General features: G+C 50.4%; 1 protein-coding gene across 3 annotated transcripts in view; it reads left to right on the top strand.

Annotated features, from left to right (window-relative positions):
• Positions 1–17,863, top strand: part of FAM222A (family with sequence similarity 222 member A) — an 84,945-nt gene that overhangs the window by 52,980 nt on the left and 14,102 nt on the right. The window contains exon 2 of one of the 3 annotated variants that reach the window (XM_077917699.1): positions 12,310–12,469. The exons of the other annotated variants lie outside the window; for them this stretch is intronic. The gene's annotated coding sequence lies outside the window, so the exon portion shown is untranslated. The remainder of the gene's footprint in view (positions 1–12,309; positions 12,470–17,863) is intronic. 3 annotated transcript variants of the gene reach the window in all.

The raw sequence follows: 17,863 nt of genomic DNA, 5'->3' as shown, positions 1-17,863 counted from the left end.
GCCCTGTGAGGTGAGTTAGGCAGAGAGGCAGGGACTGGCTCAAGGTCACCCAGTGAACTCCGTGGCGGAGTGGGGATTTGAACCCTGGTCCTAGTCCGACACTCTGACTTCTGTACCACTTTGGCTGCCAGCTGCCCAGCCTTGTTTGACGCAGCCTGGATTTATAGCCTGTGAATGTTTTCTTGGAACAGAGCAACTCGGCCCAGCCTTCCTTGCCACTGTCTGTCAGCAAAGCAAGGTGGACCACAAAAGGGGTCGTGACCAGACTCAATCTGTGCCCTCTCTTTAGCTGTGTCAGGTGATGGTCTTTTTATCTTCAATTTCTCTCCCCCCACTTCTGTGTTTATAGGAGCATGGGGCTTTACTTTAAATTATAAATCAAACACCCCCTCCTCTGCTCAGCTGCCCTCTCACTCCTCTGCTGTCTCCCTGCAGCTGCAGAGCCCTGGCTCATATTTTAATTAAATGTCACTTTCCGCATGCCTCTGCCCTGTGCCTGTATCTGCTCCTGGAACCCCGGCTGCTGTTTCTACTTACAAAAGCAGGAAGTCTGTGCTGCCGCTGTAACGGCTGGAGATCAATATTCTTCTCCTGAGCTGGCTGGTGTCTTCTTCCACGAGCAATTAAAAAATACCTCTTGGAGGGGTCTCAGTGGAGCCGATCAGTGGGGCATCTTGAGTCTGGGACATGCATCTCCTGTCCCAGGTCCTGGTGCCTCTCCTTGAGCTGGCGGTCTCTGCCTTCCACTGCTCACAAAGCGTCAGGCACCCCGGCCGGCACCACTCTTGGACGAGGCTCCCCTGCTCCCTTCTTTGGCAGGGCTCAACTTTCCTTTTTCTTGGAACGAAACTGTGGAACAAAGTTGGTGGCCCTTGTTGCCCTTCTGGCCAAAGTTGCCCCCTCCAGCACACCCTCTTTAGGGGTTATTAGTTTCAGAGATGGCCTGCTCCAGAGCCGGGGGAGGCTGGCAGGGTCGGCCCCCGGCAGTTGTGCTGGGCTTTGCAGCAAATGGCAGGAGCCCAGGAAGCTTTCTTGTCCCGTTGGTCCATCTAGCTCAGTATGGCCTACACTGAGTCTTGGAAGCTCTTCTGAGCTGCAGCCGGGAGACCTTCCTAGCCCTACCTGGAGATGCCAGCTTTTAAACCTGGGAGCTTCTGCATGCAAAGGAGAGGTCCAGGCACTCAGACCCAGCCTGTGGGTCTGAGTTAGGGCTCATGAGAGGTGGAGGGAAGAGGGGGTTTAGGCCATCGGACTTTTAAAAATGGGCATGTGCTTGCGGAGGTGGCTGTGCTGCTCAAGTGATCCACCAGATGTGATCCGTTGGCTTCCTATCAGGGACTCCCTGCTCTTGGTCACCCTGGTGAGCTCCTTCCGGAAGATAAAAATCTACTTGTCAATAATAACAGCAACAGTTTTAATGCAACAGTCATCAGCTGTGTACAAATGCTGCTGGGTATTCCAAGAATACCAATGTGCAGATTTCAATATTTTATTTAATATCCTTTTCCCTTGATGATAGGAGCTAATAATCCCCCCACACGTCATAATTACTATGTTTTTCAAACCTTTTTTGCTCCCACAACATTAAGGCTTTGAAGATGCTTCCGTGTTCTTTGACGGTGCCTCATGGATTTGTTGACCAGATCCCTTTTTGGCTGATGAGATTCCCAGCCCTTAAGTGGTGGGTCATTTTTGCAGGTATCAGAAGAGACTTGCTGGATCTAACCAAAGGTCCATCTCAGTCAGACCCTGTTTTTCAACAAACCCCCCAAAACATCCCACTGGAGAAGGCTGGGGGTGTCCACAGTAGCTTTGGGGTGCTGGGTGGCTGTCTCTCTCCTGGGGGGAAATGAAACCCCATGGGGTGGGGAATGGGGGCTGGACTGGGCCTGCAGTACAGCTTATGTGTTTGTGGGTGGCTTGCTGGTCCCATGGGTCTATTGGTGCACCTTCATCTGCACCTGAGCACTTTCAGTTTTATGCCTTCCCAGCCATACTAGTGGGGGGGGGCTTGACGGGACTTATTGCTGTCCCCTCCCCTTAATTAGTAAGAACACAAAAAGAGCCTCCTGGATCAGGCCAGTGGCCCATCTAGTCCAGCACCCTGTTCTCACAGGGGCCAACCAGATGCCCGTGATGGGAAATCTGCAACCCCCAACACAGATGTTGGGTCACCCCCAGCCCCCCAAATAGAATCAGAGAGTGTTATCTTGCGCAGTCTTCTCTGTTTCCGTCTCTTTGCCCGCCCCCTTGGATGGGGGCTCACCCTGGCCTTCCTTCTCCCCCATGAATGCAGAGAAGGATGAAAGGAGGAGGAGAAAAAGAAAGACAAGAGGGAAAGAAAAGTAGCGTGAGCGTTGACAAGACTTTTCAGAAGTCCTCTTCCAGGGCCCCATTGCACAGTGTCCTTTTGTGTTCCCTGCAAGTATTTTGGCAGCTTATCTGCCAAAGGTTTTCAGCCTCTGAAATGCTCAAGTGGGAGGTTCAGGGATGCTTTTGAGGCATCTGCTGCTGCTGCTGCTGCCGACTCTGAGTGGGAGAGCCTTTGGGTACTTTGAGATCCTGCTTTCGAAGACTAGAACTTAAGTGCCCCTGCCTGTATGCGCCAAAGACCAACGAAAGCTCTTATGGGCATTCAGAGGCACACTAATGCGTTGCGCATGCATGAATGGCGCCCTTTTCTGAATTGGGGGTGTGTTCTGCATTCTTCCCCAGGGCACACACAAAGCTTACTTGGGCATAAGGGGGTCCAAGAGACTTCTTACAGAACGCCATTGTGCAAATGTCGCCTCGGTTGAACCACGTCATGTGACTGACTCAATCTCAAAGTGCCGGAGACTTTTCAGTTCAGTGAAAAGTCAAGTAAGAGGTGGCAGGATAGGATCGTAGAATCGTAGAGTTGGAAGGGACTGAAAGGGTCCTCTAGTCCCCTGCAATGCAGGAACCTCTGCTAACTTGCACCCCCTCTGCTTAAATCCTATGCAGAAAAACTCAGAATCCTGCGAAATGTATAAAATGAGGTGGGGCCTGGAGAAAGAGGAAAGAGAAAAGTTTTTCTTGCTCTCTCATAACCCTGGAACTTGTGGACGTCGAGTGAAGCCAGGTGTTGGAAGATTCAGGAGTTTGCCTCTATTTATTTTCAGCTATCATTTATGCCATACTGGCTGCTCTTAGGGGGAGGGGGAGCTAACAAGTCTAATTAATTAGAGCAGGGGTTCCCAGTTAGCTAAGTACTGTAGACCCTATTTTTCCAAAGCCAAACCATGGACCCTCTACTTTGGAAAATGTTGATATCTCCATGGTAGGTTTCGTTATGCGAATGGTGCCACAGATCCCCTGGGTGGATCACATGGACCCCCTGGGTTCCGTGGACCACCAGCTGGGAGCCACTGCATTAGAGCAACAAAGGAAGTATCTAGGGGCTGCTAAAAAGGTCCGGAAGAGGAAGCAGTGCCTTGGTGGGCCAGTTGTGGCCCGTTCAATGTGGCAAGTCCTCGGATCTTCACAAACTCTTTCCTGGTGCCTCTGGTGGCAGCGAACCTCTTGCTTTCTTTGTGTGCTTCCAGTGCGCTGCTGCCCTGGTGTTTCCTCCCATCGCAGGTGTGTCTCTGAAAGGGGAGATAACAAGAGCTGCTTGGTTACCAGAGCCTGCCAATGAACAAAAGGGCTTTGACGCTGCGCTTCAAATGCCACCTCTTGCAGTGAAAACACTGCTTTGCAGCATGATTGGATTTCGTGCCCAACCAGAAATAGGAATATTTTCCTAAATGTGGCAGGCACTGCACTCGCCGGTCTTTCCAGCACATAATGCTCTGTGTCTCCCATGTTCCCTTCCCAAGAGTCCCCTCCTCTGCAGGGCAAAAAGAGAGAGGGAGGTTCAGGTATTCATTAATCATAGATAGTTGTGTTAAAAATATAAAGGGAACAAAATCAACAAATCAGGTTTCTGTACAAAAATCTGGGCTATTGCATGTAAACGAAAAGGGTAAAGGTACCCCTGCCCGTACGGGCCAGTCGTGTCCGACTCTAGGGTTGTGCGCCCATCTCACTTAAGAGGCCGGGGGCCAGCGCTGTCCGAAGACACTTCCGGGTCACGTGGCCAGTGTGACAAGCTGCATCTGGCGAGCCAGCGCAGCACACGGAAACGCCGTTACAAAGTAAGCGGAGCCACCAGTTCTGCTCTTGCTCTTGTACAGCTGTGCAAAAGAGCAGAAGTTTCTCCATCCCCCCCCCCGTCTGTCCGCCCTCTAGCTGAGAAAGTGGGATGGGCACAGCTCTGTGGCATTTGCTTGGAGCAGGGGGAGGGAACCTGGGCAGAGTCTGGCGGGTCAGATGGATGGAGAATGGGGACCTCTGCCTGAGGACCCCCACCCCTAGGCAAGTTGGAGGAGGCTGGATTGCAGGGGGTTGGCAAGGGTTCCCCTCTGTGATTCTGTGGTGAAGCTGCCTTGGCCCTCTGGATTTTAACAGCTGCATGCAAAGAATCCTGCCCTGTTGTTAGATTGTAGGATATTTTCAATTCTTTCTGTTGGGTTTTGTTTAAAGCTCCGCTGTGCCAGAGGTGGAAAATAAGATGATAAACTCCCACCTCCCCACCCTTCAAGAGCTCTGTTTCCAGGAAGCTCTGCTTCCAGGTGTGATGAAAAACACCCAGCGAATCTGGGAATGTGCCTGCTGTACCTCAGAGACACAGGCTCTGCAGAACCCCACTTTCCAAAGCAAGTGTTCTCTCTCTCGCCCATCGTGACCTGCAAAATGGTGCTTTTGCAAAAGGTAGCGCAGTCCTGTGTCTCCCAGGGGATCCATGGCCGGGGGGGGGGGGGAGATCCCCTTGGCTGAAAAATGTTGTGCCCACTGGGCCTCTCCCAACAATTGCTTGAGGGGGGCTTCCCTCCAGTCCCCTAATAGGCAATTAATTCTCCTTCAAGCCCATTTCGTCTTGGGGCAAAGTTCATGAGGCAGCCTGTGGAATTCGTGGCATTGCATTTTCTGTGCTACCTTCGTGTGTGATTTTACACATGCAAGCCTGTTTACCAAATCCATGTGAAGTTCACCTCCATGCCTTTTGCATCTGATTTTGCCCTAAATTGTCCACCTGCAGCAGACCAGCCAGGTCCTCTCACCCTTTTTAGAAACTCTGTAATGTTTCTTTCTGCATAAAATTGCAGGCAGCTGTGGATTCTTAATCTCTCTTTCTAGGAAACAGTCTTAAGTTTGTTGCTTGGCGGTGGAGCCTGGCTTTTTATGGTCCATCTGCAGAGACAACATGAGGGTGTTGCACTTGTGGAAATTCCCTCTGTTGAGTGATAAAAACTGTTTTAATTGCATCTGCATTTTTAAAACAACAACACCACCACCTCTTTTAATAGCTTCCTAATTAATATATTATACTATTGTTTTTATTATTATAATAATTTTTATTGGTTTTTACATATACCGTACTTTCTTACATAACATCATAGTGGACAAAAGTAAATAAAACATTTGGCTTCATAAGCCTAGAACTTCCCCCCTCCCTCCCAACTGATGGTTTTCAAACCTATTCTCTATGTACTGTATTTTCTTATATATCTTTTGCTATTAAATCATAATCTTGTTTACATACTAAATTAACTGTAATAAGTTTTACCTTACAAAACTTCTTGTAGCCCTACTAGCGATGTTAGTTATTTACAGTTGTCCTTCGGATATAACACAAATTTATTCCAGTCTTTCAGAGAAGTCTGATCCTGCTGGTTCCGGATTTTTCTCATCAGTTTTGCCAATTTGGCATAGTACAGTAATTTCATCTGCCACTCTTCTTTTGTTGGTAAATCTCCTTGTTTACATCTTTGGGCTAATAACATTCTCGCTGCAGTTGTTGCATATAAAAACAATTCTTTATCCTGTTTATGTATTTCTCGGCCTACTATACCTAACAGGAAGCCTTCTGCTGTTGTTTTTTTTATAGATGTATATTTCAACATTTTTAAAATTTCATTATATATCATTTCCCAGAAGGCATTCACCTACTTACAGGTCCACCTGAAGCGAATGTAACCCGAGGTATCACTGTATTTCCAATTTTTTATTATAAATTCCCAAGAAATATTATCAAAGGCCTTCTCAGCATCTATAAATAATACATTATACTAATACCCATGGTATTTTGACAAAGTTGCAGGAGGAAAGTTTTTCTCTTGTGTGCACCCATAAAATATCACCTTAATTTCCACATGGGTTTACACAGGAGCGAGACAAGATTCCCAGAAAGGCGGTTGGTTGCAAACCCTCCCTCGACTCTGCCCTGTTCAGCTGCATTCCCAGGTGTCCCTGGCAGCTGCTCCTGTGTTAGGACCATGGAAATGAATTCTCTGCCGTAGTTGAAGACAGGAAGTTGGGTGGCCTGGAGCTGACCCCCAGTGCTCTTCCATCTTTGCTGACTGACCCCCAGGTTTTGACTCAGCAGAAAGCGTTTGGAGTCTCCATGTTCTTTCTTGGTTATAATTCATGGGGTGTCATTGGTCCCTGGTAGCTCCAGGTAGGACTGAGAATGTCCCTTGGCTGAAACACTGAAGAACCACGCACTAACTCTGCATAGAACAGTTTCCCAGTATTGCTACATCTGTATTCATTCCTCTTAAGTGCATTTTATTGTTGGTTTGCATAATCTTAATTTATGGCCCAAATGCTTGTCAGCCTGCACCTTTATCTTAGTCTTATCGTGGTCCTCTCTGATGGGCATTGCTGTTTTTCAGTGAGAGGGACGGGGCTTTGTCTGTGGTGGCACCCCACTTGTGGAACTCCTTGCGCCTTTGGAGGTGCAACCGCCATCCTCATACTTGAGTTTTGACCATCGGCTTTATCCACCCAGGCTTTTCAGATAAACTGGTGTTTGTGCGGTTGTATGTGTTGTTCTATCTGCTGCCTCACTAATATAAAGACTCATACATTGTCTGGGGTTTGATTTATTTAGGCATTTTCTCTCTCTTAGGTTAGTTTGGCTTTTCTTGTATTTTTATGTTGGAAACTTTCAATTAAAAACGATTAAAAATATATAGGCATTTTGATGATTGTTGTTGATCTGGTTTATTGTTGTGAACCAACCTACAATCTCAATTCATTTTATTTTAATTTTTATTTAAAAGCATTTCCTTTGCTTTAGATTTTGAAATTCGTAATTGATGCAAATCAAATAAACAAATGCATAGGTCATTCTCTCCCTCTCCCTTCCTAATCTCCCTTTCCTGCAGCTTGGCTTGCTTTGGCTTGCAAATTCTGGCCCCTTTCTCTCTGCTTGCAGCCCTGTGGGAGTTGTGTTGCACATGCCAGGAACAGGTGGGCAGATGGACCTTCTCCACTATTGCATGGCAGGTAGTGAAAGAGATGCTGTTTTTAGGTTTCCTTATTCTCCATTTTACCAAGCTTAGTGGGGGGCAGGCTGGGGGAGGGGGCAGTACCCACTGCACCCGCAGCCAAAGCCACAAGCGGGGGGGGGGGGGAGTAAGCTTGTAAAAAACAAGACTGTGCATTTTTACTGGTCTGTTTTGCAATGTGCCTGCCCTCTTTTGCTGCCCTGTTTTATATGCCCATATCCCCGGCCATAAAAGGTAAAGGGACCCCTGACCATTAGGTCCAGTCGTGACCGACTCTGGGGTTGCGACGCTCTTCTCGCTTTAATGGCCGAGGGAGCCGGCGTACAGCTTCCGGGTCATGTGGCCAGCATGACTAAGCTGCTTCTGGTGAACCAGAGCAGCACACTGAAATGCCGTTTACCTTCCCGCCGGAGCGGTACCTATTTATCTACTTGCACTTTGACGTGCTTTTGAACTGCTAGGTTGGCAGGAGCAGGGACCAAGCAACAGGAGCTCACTCCGTCACGGGGATTCGAACCCTGTTTGCCACCCCTGAGCTCTTTGGAGAAAGAGGGGGGAGTCTAAATGCAGGGAGAGCATTTCTGCGCTGGAGGCTCTGCTCTTGGTACGGCCCCTTGCCAGTGAAAGGAGCCTCCAGTCAAAAGCTTCAGGCGCCGCTGCTGCAGCCCTTTGTGGCGGAGTGTCGAGCGTCTTCCGAGAGTTCCCTCCGCCGCGCCTGACCAGGGGGGTCCGTCAGCGCAAAGGAGGCCCCTTCCCTTCCCGCGAATCAAATATTAATCTGCAGCCATTCAAGGAGGATGTTGCTTAAATGGCAGAACAGAGAGGCTGGGAAGCGCCTCCGGCATCCTGCAGGGCCCTTCAGTTGCGTTTATGCGCGTCCTCTGCGCAGCCTCTCCTGTCGTCCTGACATCTGCCCGCCCCTCATCTCTGCGCCTGCTGCTTCCTTCCCCCGCTTCCCTCGGCTGGGTGGCAGAGAAGGCCAGCAGTTTCACGAGGGCAAAGCATTGCTGCTTCTGCAGCTTCTGCAGCTGCAGGTGCCTCCCTCCTCAGATCCCTACGCCCTTCCACAAAAGGGCTGCCTCTTTGTGCAAAGTTCTGTGGGGATTTTGATTTCTGCCTCACGTAGAGCAGCATGGCCTGGGAGGAAGGACATTTCCAGAGACTCCCTGGTTCAGATCTCACAGAGGCAGCAATGCTTCTGAGTACCGGTTGGTGGAAACCACAGGAGGGCCTGTTGCTCTCGTGCAAGGATCCTGTTTGCGGGTTTTCCAAAAGGGGCCTCTGGTTGGTGGGATAGATGGGCCCCCATTGGGCTGATGCAGCCTCCAGGCTCTTCCTGGGTTCTCAGGTTGCACCTCTGCCACGGACTGCAAGGCGCTTGGGCAGGTGTCTCTCTCTCTGTCGCAGTGCCTTAGCTGAACCACGGACTGCTGGGCTGCCTCACAGGACTGCTAGAAAGAATGGAGTAACTATCAACGTGTTTGCATCTCTTTTGCATACAGAGATTTGCTTCTTCCTTTTATAGATTTAGAGGGATTTCATGCACAAGTGCTGGTCTTTAAAGCAGAGGACTGAAGGTCCAAAGTAACTTTTGTCCCATGCAAAGTCTGTAGAGAGATGTCCTCAGATAGTCTGCAGTCGCTGCAGCCCCCGTGCCAGGGCTTGGGGAAGGGCATCTCTCGCTTGCGAGCAGGAACCCCTGTGGCATCTCCAGGAAGGGCTGGCAGAGGCTCTTGCCTGAAACCTTAGAGAGCTGCTGCCAGTCCGTGTAGGCAAGACTGAGCTAGATGGACCAATGGTGGCATAAGGCAGCTTCCAACGTTTTCTGCCCCCACCCACCCAGCTTCTTCTCCCCAGCTTAACCCTTCAACTCTTAAGCTAACTGAAGAGGCAGGGCACTTCCAGATGGCTGTTTGTTGCAGGATCTTCAGAGGATCTAGGCATAGATGTCCAGCCCATATGTCCAGCTCCCCCCTCCCAGTGTTTAATCCAGATTTACCTTTGGGGGATGGGGGACCCAACAAGTTGTCAACGACCCACTCGCAACCTGCCTGAACAACCTGCCTCCCTAGAGCAGCCCAGAGAATATAGCCAATGTCTCCATTGCATTGCTATGGAGGGGTCAGCTCCTTGCATCCTGCTCTCCTGCCAGGTGGGACTCAGAGAAATTCTTCCCTCCCTGTTTGTGGGCGCGCGTGCACACACTCACCCACAGGAGCCACATAAGGAGCTATTGACAAGACCGGCTGGTGCAGCCTGGGCGGTGATCTGTTTTGTGGCTGGCACAGCAGCCTCCAGCTCCTGAGCTCAAGTGATCCTCCAGGAGAAGCTGAGTTGCAGGCCCTCTCTTGGGGCTGGTTTCGCTCTTCCCCTGAGATTTAGGTTCCCAGAGGTTATGCAGAATAAGCTGGTGCAGACAACTCTTAATCTATGCTGGTTTGCTCCAGTTTACAGCCTCTGGGCTTGCAGTTGCCTGATTTTGTCCTAATGGGGCCTGCCAATCTGTGCCCTGCTAGATTACTGAGCCCAAGAGGGTTCCCTCCATCCCTACTCCAGGAAGCCCGCCCTCCCCCCAACATCTTTCAAGACCTGATGGAGACACCCAGCTGGAGGTTGTTTTAAGGCGACAAGGCCGCCCAAGGGAAAACACTCCTGTCTCTCTTATTCTGAATCCCCCAGACACACAAACACACACACAGTTTGTTTTCGCGCTGACCCTAAGTGGCACAGTGTGTGGCATCAACAGCACCACTTCCTCACGGGGAGACAAATGCAACATGGCACACGTGTGTAGCAGTATCTGCGGTGACACTTTGGTGGCAGATAATAAAGAGCTTGCCCTGAGGTGAGCAGATCTGGCAATGGCGTCTTGAAAAGCCTCTCTGTTAACGGACGGGCTGGTTGGGGGGGCAGCAGTGGAGTCGCCTCATCTGTTCCCTTGTGTCTCGTTACGCAGGAAAGTTGGGAGGGTGTAGCAGCAGGGCCTTGTTTTCTGGGCTCTGCAAGTCTCCCTCAGATTTGGAGAAAATTGGGAGGACAATCCTGAGAAAGCTTCTGGGATCTCTTGACTAGAGAAAAGAGGGGGGGGCACATAATTGGAAGGGACATCTAGCCTAACCCTTTGCAGTGCAGGAGCCCCAGCTAAATAACCATGGCCATTGGGCCTCTGCTCAACAAGCGCCCAGGAAGGAGAGCCCACCACCTTCCAAGGTCTTCTGTCCGCAAGGAGCGCTTTGTCCTTTCAGCCGTCCCAGCATGGGCGCTTCCTTAGTCGGGGTCCGTCCTGTAGCTCCTCGGTCTCAGTCTGCCCCACGGGAACAAGCAGCAGTGGCTCTCTGGGGTTTGGCAGGGGGCATCTTCCCTGGCCTTACTTGGAGATGCCACTGGGGACTGAATCGGGATCAGCTGCTGTGCGCCAAGGAGGCTTATACAAAGTCAGATCTTTGCTCTGTCTTAACCCACTATTGTATCTTCTGGTCAACAGCAGCTCTCCGGAACTTCAGGGAAGGGGGGGGGGGTCTTTCCTAGTCTTAAGATCTGGGTTTGTTTTGTTTTTTTTAAGGCAATATTGGTCAGCCATCGAACAAACCTGAAACTTCCTTTGTGCCAATCACTTCCTCAGCTATAGAGCTCAGTGGATAAGATGGGCCTTAAGCCCCCCCCCCCCCGCCCCCGTAACTTCAGCATATGCTGCTGTTGCAAATGATTCCTCAGCCTGCATCCTGAGCACTTTCCTCTTTCACCAAGGCAAGTTGTGTTTTTGTCTTTGTTGCTGTAGCTGCTGCTGCTTTCGGAAGTGAGCAGTGATGAGACCCTTATGGAAGGACCCTGGCAGCACAGTCAGCTGGCTGTGCACTTGGCATCTCTTTGCTGCAGACCAGGCCTGCCGTGCTGCTGCCTTCTGGGGTGGGGCAGTAGTGGGGAGAGCCAGCCGGTTTGTACTTGACCCTGGTCCCCTCCCTCTCCTGCTGCTTCAGTGCCCATCCGGCATCACCCTTTGCCATCATCATCATTCTGGCTACACACACTCTCTTCCTCTCCCCTGCTGAGGCAGCTTCCCATGCTGAGAGATTGGACCTTGAAGCTCTGTTTGCCTTAATTTGTAATATTTCCAGCCTGGGGGAGAATGCAGGGAGCATCGACTGTATTTCAGCAGGCAGCCTCACCCAAAGGCCCAGTGGCCTGACCAGCTCCAGTTGACTTAATTGGAACCTCTGCTCTCTCCCCCTCCCCCCGGCATTTAGCACCAGGACCTTTGTTCTGTTTCAGGTGAGCAACGCACAAAGTCATCAGAAAAATGTGGAGGGAGCATTCTGCTCCACCTGAGGGGGGGGATCTCCTGTGCACTCTGCCCTGCTGAGCTTTACGCTGCAAGTACACCTTTGCGATTACAGGGGCTATGCAGCTTGTATGGGTTGGGGGTCAGCAGCTGGCCAACCTGAGGGCTAAAGCTGACCACCCACAACAGGAACTGGATGCAGCCCCTTGGGCCTCCGTCTGCACTCTCCCAGACTTCCATGCCCAGCTCCACACCCCGCAGAGGTTTAACCGTCAGTCCCTCTGCATACGGTTCTGGGAATTGCAGATCTGTGAGGAACAGGATGCCTCCCAACAGCTCTCAACGCCCCCCCCCCCCCCAGGATTCTTCAGGGGACACCGAGGCTCTTTCAAGGGGTGCCAATAAAGCAACAGGGAGCCTTGTGCTTCCCCTTGTTCAGTGTGAGGCCATAAGATACTTCTCCACACACAGGCCTTCTGCGTCAGAGGCATCGCTGCTGTTTTTGGCCTCCGTGAAGGTGTTGGGTGGATTATTATTTTAAAACATCAATCAAAGATCAGCGTTTGATTTTATCCCCCATGCTGTTTGACATCTACATGAAACTGCTGAGTTTTGGAGTACGTTGTCAGCACTATGCTGATGGCACTCAGCTCCATTTCTCCTTTACTTCTTCAGGTGAGTCAGTGGAAGTGCTGGACCGATGTCTTGCCTCAGTCATGGACTGGATGAGAGCCAACAGACTGAAGCTCAATCCAGATAAGACTGAGGCACCCTAGACCAGATGGCTTGGAGGTCGCTTGCTCTCATTGGGATTACCCTTCCTCTGAAGGAGCAGGTTCGTAGCTTGGGGGTCCTCCTGGATCCTCGAGGCTCAGGTGGCCTCAGTGGCCCAGAGTGCCTTCCATCAGCTTTGGCCCAGCTACGCCCCTATCTGGACAGGGACAGCCTAACTACTGTTCTCTATGTTCTGGTAACCTCAAGGTTAGATTACTGAAATGTGTTATAAGTAGGGCTGCCTCTGAAAATGGTTCGGAAACTTCAGATGGTGCATAAATTTGGTGGCCAGGTTGCTCACCAGAGGAAGACGGTTTGAGCATCTTACACCGATCCTGGTCCAACTGCACTGGCTACCAATTAGTTTCCAGGCCCAAATCAAAGTGCTGTTTTTTAATTAAAGATTTTCTTGATTTACAAAAGTGTGTGCAATGTCTCTCTCTCAGATATTTACCCCCCATGTAACATTTTTACAAATCAGTTTCATTTGTTGAGACATTGGGAAGAAGAGGGGGAGGTGGGTGGGGGTGGGGTCGGGTGGCGATGTTTCTATTTTACTTACTATATGTAGGATTTGGTGTCAGCGTTGCTCTTGCAGATTCTTTGCTGTTCACTTGTGTTCCTTTGGTGATGAAAGAGGCTGGGGCTGGCCTAGGGTGTGGCTGTTCATTTGTGGTTGGCTGTGGTGGTCTTTGTTTTCATGTGTGAGTGGGGTGTGTGTGTGTTTTGGACCAGGTTAGCCATATTGATTTGTATGCCGTTGGTGGATTTTTGTCGTTGTCTTGTTGGACTGTGTATGTGATAAAGGGGAGCCATACCGGGGTGAAGGTGTCTTTTTCTATTTGTCTCCATGTCAGTTTAAGTTTATTGGTTAATTTTTCTAGTAGGGCTGTTTCCCATACTATTTGGTACCATTGGTCCATGCTTACTCCTGACAGGTCTCTCCAGTGTCTGGTTATGATGCTTCTGGCTGCTGAGAGTAGGTGGGTTATGAGTTCTTTGTAGTGCAAGTGGGCATTATTGTCTTGGAAGATGTTTAGTAAGGCCAATTCTGGGGTGATTTCTAATACTTGTTTGGTTATTTTACTTATTTCTCGTATGGTTGTTACCCAGAATAGTTGGGTTTTGGGACACTCCCACCACATGTGGAGGTATGTGCCTGTGGAGGTGCTCCCTCTCCAGCATTTTGGTGAGGTTTCTGGGTGTATTAGTGCTAGTTTTCTTGGTATTAGGTACCACCTGTAGGTGAGTTTCAGAGTGAGTTCAAAGTGCTGGTTTTGACCTATAAAGCCTCAGGACCGCAAAAGCTCAAGGACCGTCTCTCCCCGTAAAAACCAACCCGGGCTCTGCAACCATCATCTGAGGCCCTTCTTTGTGTGCCGCCTCCATGAAAGGTCCGAAGGGTGGCAACATGAGAACGGGCCTTTTCTGCAGTGGCTCCCCATTGGTGGAATGCTCTCCCCAGGGAAGTTCGCCTGGTGCCTTCCCTACACAGGCATTATTTTAGACATTCAACTGATTAACATTCTATGGTTTTTTAAAATGTTTTTGTGGGAGGGGGAGTTGTTGGTGTGGTTTTGGTTTTGTTTTACTATGTTTTATCTGTTCTCATTTTGTGTTTTTTCTGTTGTGAACTGCCCTGGGATCTTTGGATAAAGGTGTAATACAAATTTAATATAACAACAACGAAGCAAAAGAAGAAGACCATGACTTTTTGGAATTTATTAACTGTCGTTTTGTAAGCTGCCCTGAGACCCTAACCAAGGAAGGACAGGGAACAGATTGAACAGATAATCCAAAATCCTTTCCCACTGCTCCAGTCAGCCAGGGGTGCCAGCTCAGCAGCCAGGTATGTGGAACAGAAACTGGTGCCCAGAGAATGAAGGGAGCTCCTCTCTTGGCACCATCTAGTGGCAGGTAGCTCATGAGAACAAGCCCCCTGCTTCTACCAACACCCGGCTCCTCTCACCCCCTGAGCCCCAATGGGCAAGATGCTTCTCTGTTTACTCTGGCAGTAGCCCGATTGCTCTGGTCGTTGAGCACGCAGATTCTCCCAGAGTTTTAATTTCTGTCAAAGCAAGGTTGTCAGTGTGAGGCTGGGCTGAGACGGAGCCGTGGGCAGGGCTTCCGTGCCACTTTGTGTGTTCTCAGGAGGTTGGGAAGTTGTGTGTGAGAGAGTGAAGCAACAGCCCTTCTTTAGAGGCCCCCATGCCCGCTTGTGGCTCTGGTGCCCGCTCTGGTCCTGCGAGGAGGAGGGAGGGAGGGTGATTGCCACCTCCCTCTATTTGCCTTGAGCCTTGCAGCTCTTAGCTGTCAGCGTCCAGATGAGCCCTTGCTCCTTCGCTGTAGCTTGAGCTCCTTGGGAGCCAAATCGCAAGACAGGCTGACAGCTGAGCAGTGGGGGGACAGACCCCTTCCCTCCCCCTCCACAAGGGCCTCTGCAAGCGAAGGGGCTCCACGATTAACCCTGCCTTGTTCTCCACTTTGTAACTGATTTTGGGCACATTTTTTTAAAAAAAAAGTATACGGTTAAAAACCAGGGTTAATTAGGCGCCCTGGCAGCTGGGCCTTGGCGGAGGCCATTGTGTGCCTGAATTTAACCGGAACTGGTTTCACAGCGTAGTCTGCTTTAATTGGTAACTGTTGTGAGTTTGGGCAGGCCGACTGCCGCCTCACGCAGGCCTAGCCAGCCTCCCAATTAGGGGCTTCCCCCTCCTCTCCCCACAGTAAGAATGCTTCTGTTGAGCCCCTGCGGGATGCCTTCCCTCCAGCCCTGGGCCGGTTAATCTGATATATACAATGGGCTGAAATTGGTGCGTCTCCTGGGAGCCGTCCTCATTAGCCCTGACTCCTGTGATGTCACGGCATGTTCACTGCTGTTGGCGAAGGTTTCCTGGCTGCAGAATGTTACTCAAAGGCAAGGGCTCTGGGGGGAGGCGCAGAGATGGAGGGTTTTGGAGGAGGCCTCTGCATTTTGCATCTTGAGTCCAAGTAATGTGCGTCTTGGCTGCTGGTCTGTGTAGTGTTAACCTTTTATTACGTAGCCCAAATATACTCCTCTTTCTGTTTTGGGCCAAGTGCTTTCTCTGCGTAAATGGTCGCTCCTGATAGATGCTTTCCCTGCAAGAATTTTGTTTCCCCTCAGTTCCGCTCAATGCCATCAGCTCCCACAGCAGCAGCTGCTTTCCCCCTGAATGGAGCTCCTTTTCTCCTTCACGTGGGTGAAGCCCACCAGACAGTCATAACGATAAATAGCTGGCCGTATTTGTCCCTGTCACTGAGGACAGATGTAGTCAACTCAGCGACACTTTCTGAATCACTTCCAAAGCAATCGCTGAAACGTTTTTTGGTTGGGAGAATACTTTTCGACATTGCTGAATACGTTCCTGGAAAGTAGTGAGTCCTTGTTAGCTCAGCCCTTGTTACTGCTGCAAACCTCCTGGGCTGGGTCTTTGCAAGGGAGCTCCCAAGCATCCCTCTGGCGCCTGAGCATTCACCCCAGGGGAAGGAGGCTTCTGTGGGCATCAGCTCTTCCATGCAACTCTCTTCTGTGACAGTGCATGTGCTTGTCAACCTGTCCAGGATACATTGCAAGTTGTCTGTGCAATCTGTGGCCGACTTCACCTGTGATGGTGGGGCCACAGTCCTAAACAGGAGTCCTGGGGGCGCAGCAATGCTTTTGAATGCCAGTTGACGGAACCCATAGTGGAGGAGACGGCTCTTGTGCCCAGGGCTTGCTTGCGGGTTTCCCACAGAAGAAACCATTGTGGCCATTGTGAGAACAGGGTGCTGGGCAAGATGAGCCCCCTTGGGCCTCATCCACCAGACTCTTCTCATGTTCTCCGTATTGCTGCTGCGTTGCTACTTGTGCTGTACAATGTGAGAGTGTTCCAGGTTTTGTGGGGCAGGGGCATTGCTTTTTATATTTTGCCCCTCCATTCCAAAGAATGTAGAGTTGCTTGGCTGGATCCAAAGAGAGATCTAGTGTACAGAGCAGCATTTGGCCTCCACGGAGAGCCAGCCAGATGAGGGGGCCGTGACAGCCACAGGCCTCTCCCATTGCTGGGTCTCCATTTCCTAGACTTACCAGAATGGTGTGAGATGCAGTCACACACTTGTGTGAATGTAAAGTTGGCCTTGGTGCACTTGGGGTGTGTGCATGGGGCTTGGCCTTCCCCCGCATTTAACCTTGAGTTTGCCACCCTTCCTACAGCCCAGGGCGCCAAATGATGGTTGCACTCGATGACATCAAATAAATTCACAGTCCATGCCATGTGTAGTTCAGACTAGATGTACCAAATTAGACGTTGACGGTTCATGGGCTGGCTTGGCATCCATCAGCTCTTCCCACCCCCAGAACTTCCTTCACACACCCCAATCAAGTCCTAAGATTTATTTCCCATTGCAATATTCCCAGATCTGGGCCTAAATCTGCCTCCGAGCCAGCCTGTTGGCCAATTTGCAGGGAGCAAAACACTCGCCTTGCTGCAGGCATAATCTCATAAGCCTCTGCTGCCATCCTAATGGCTTCTCCTGCCTGCCTGCAAACCGCTCTCCCTCCAGTATAGATTCGCAGAGTAATATAAAAAGCCATCGGATTATTACTGCAGGCGATAGGTTTTCCATTTACAGTAATAAAATACTGAGGAAACAAAACAATTTAAAATTCTAATAAAATTCAAAGCAAATCTTCAGCAGCTGAGATGATTCAATTATTTAGCTGTTATTGAATGCAAAGATGGGGGATAGGGAACAGGTTGTGGGGTTGGGAGACGGGAGGGAGGACTGCTGGTTTGGGGTTTGTTGTTCTGGGCAGTGTCTTCTGTGCCAAATAAAAAGCAAGGTCACGCCAGGGAGCCAGCAGCCAGTCGTGAGAGGTGAGCATCGTGGGAGGCTGGGGCAGAGGCCACAAAGGTGTGCCATTGGCTTTTCTGCAAGGAAAGGTCAAAGCATTTTGAGGCTTTAACCTCTTCTGGAGAAACAAAAGAACAGCTTTCCCCAACAATGGCACCCTTCTACTCTTTGGCACTACATCTCCCGTCGGTTGTGCTATCTGCGGCTGATGAGAGTTGCAGTGCACAAGAGCTGCAGGCCTCTAAACCCAGTTTCCTTTATCCATAGATTCATTCATTCACTGCATTTCTGCCCCACCTTTTTCTCTGAGGAGCTCAAGGTGCGTGCATGGTTCTCTTCCTCCTATTTAATCCCCACAACAACCCTGTGAGGTAGGTTGGGCTGAGAGAGATAGTGACTGGCCAGGTTCGCCCAGGGAGCTTCAGAGCTGAGTGGGGATTTGGACCCAGGCCCTAGTCGGACAATCACACCACCCCTGGCTCTCAAACCAGTGCCAGGGGGTAGTGAGAGAAGTTTTGCCCACCTGCAGAATGTTAGAATTCAGAGCCCCCCAGCGAAACTGATGGGCCCTGGCTCAGGACAGACGGCAGGAAGGACTCCT

This window comes from Podarcis muralis, chromosome 13, assembly GCF_964188315.1.
Source record: "Podarcis muralis chromosome 13, rPodMur119.hap1.1, whole genome shotgun sequence".
NCBI classification, from domain to species: domain Eukaryota; kingdom Metazoa; phylum Chordata; class Lepidosauria; order Squamata; family Lacertidae; genus Podarcis; species Podarcis muralis.
This window is presented reverse-complemented; position numbering and strand designations above follow the sequence as displayed.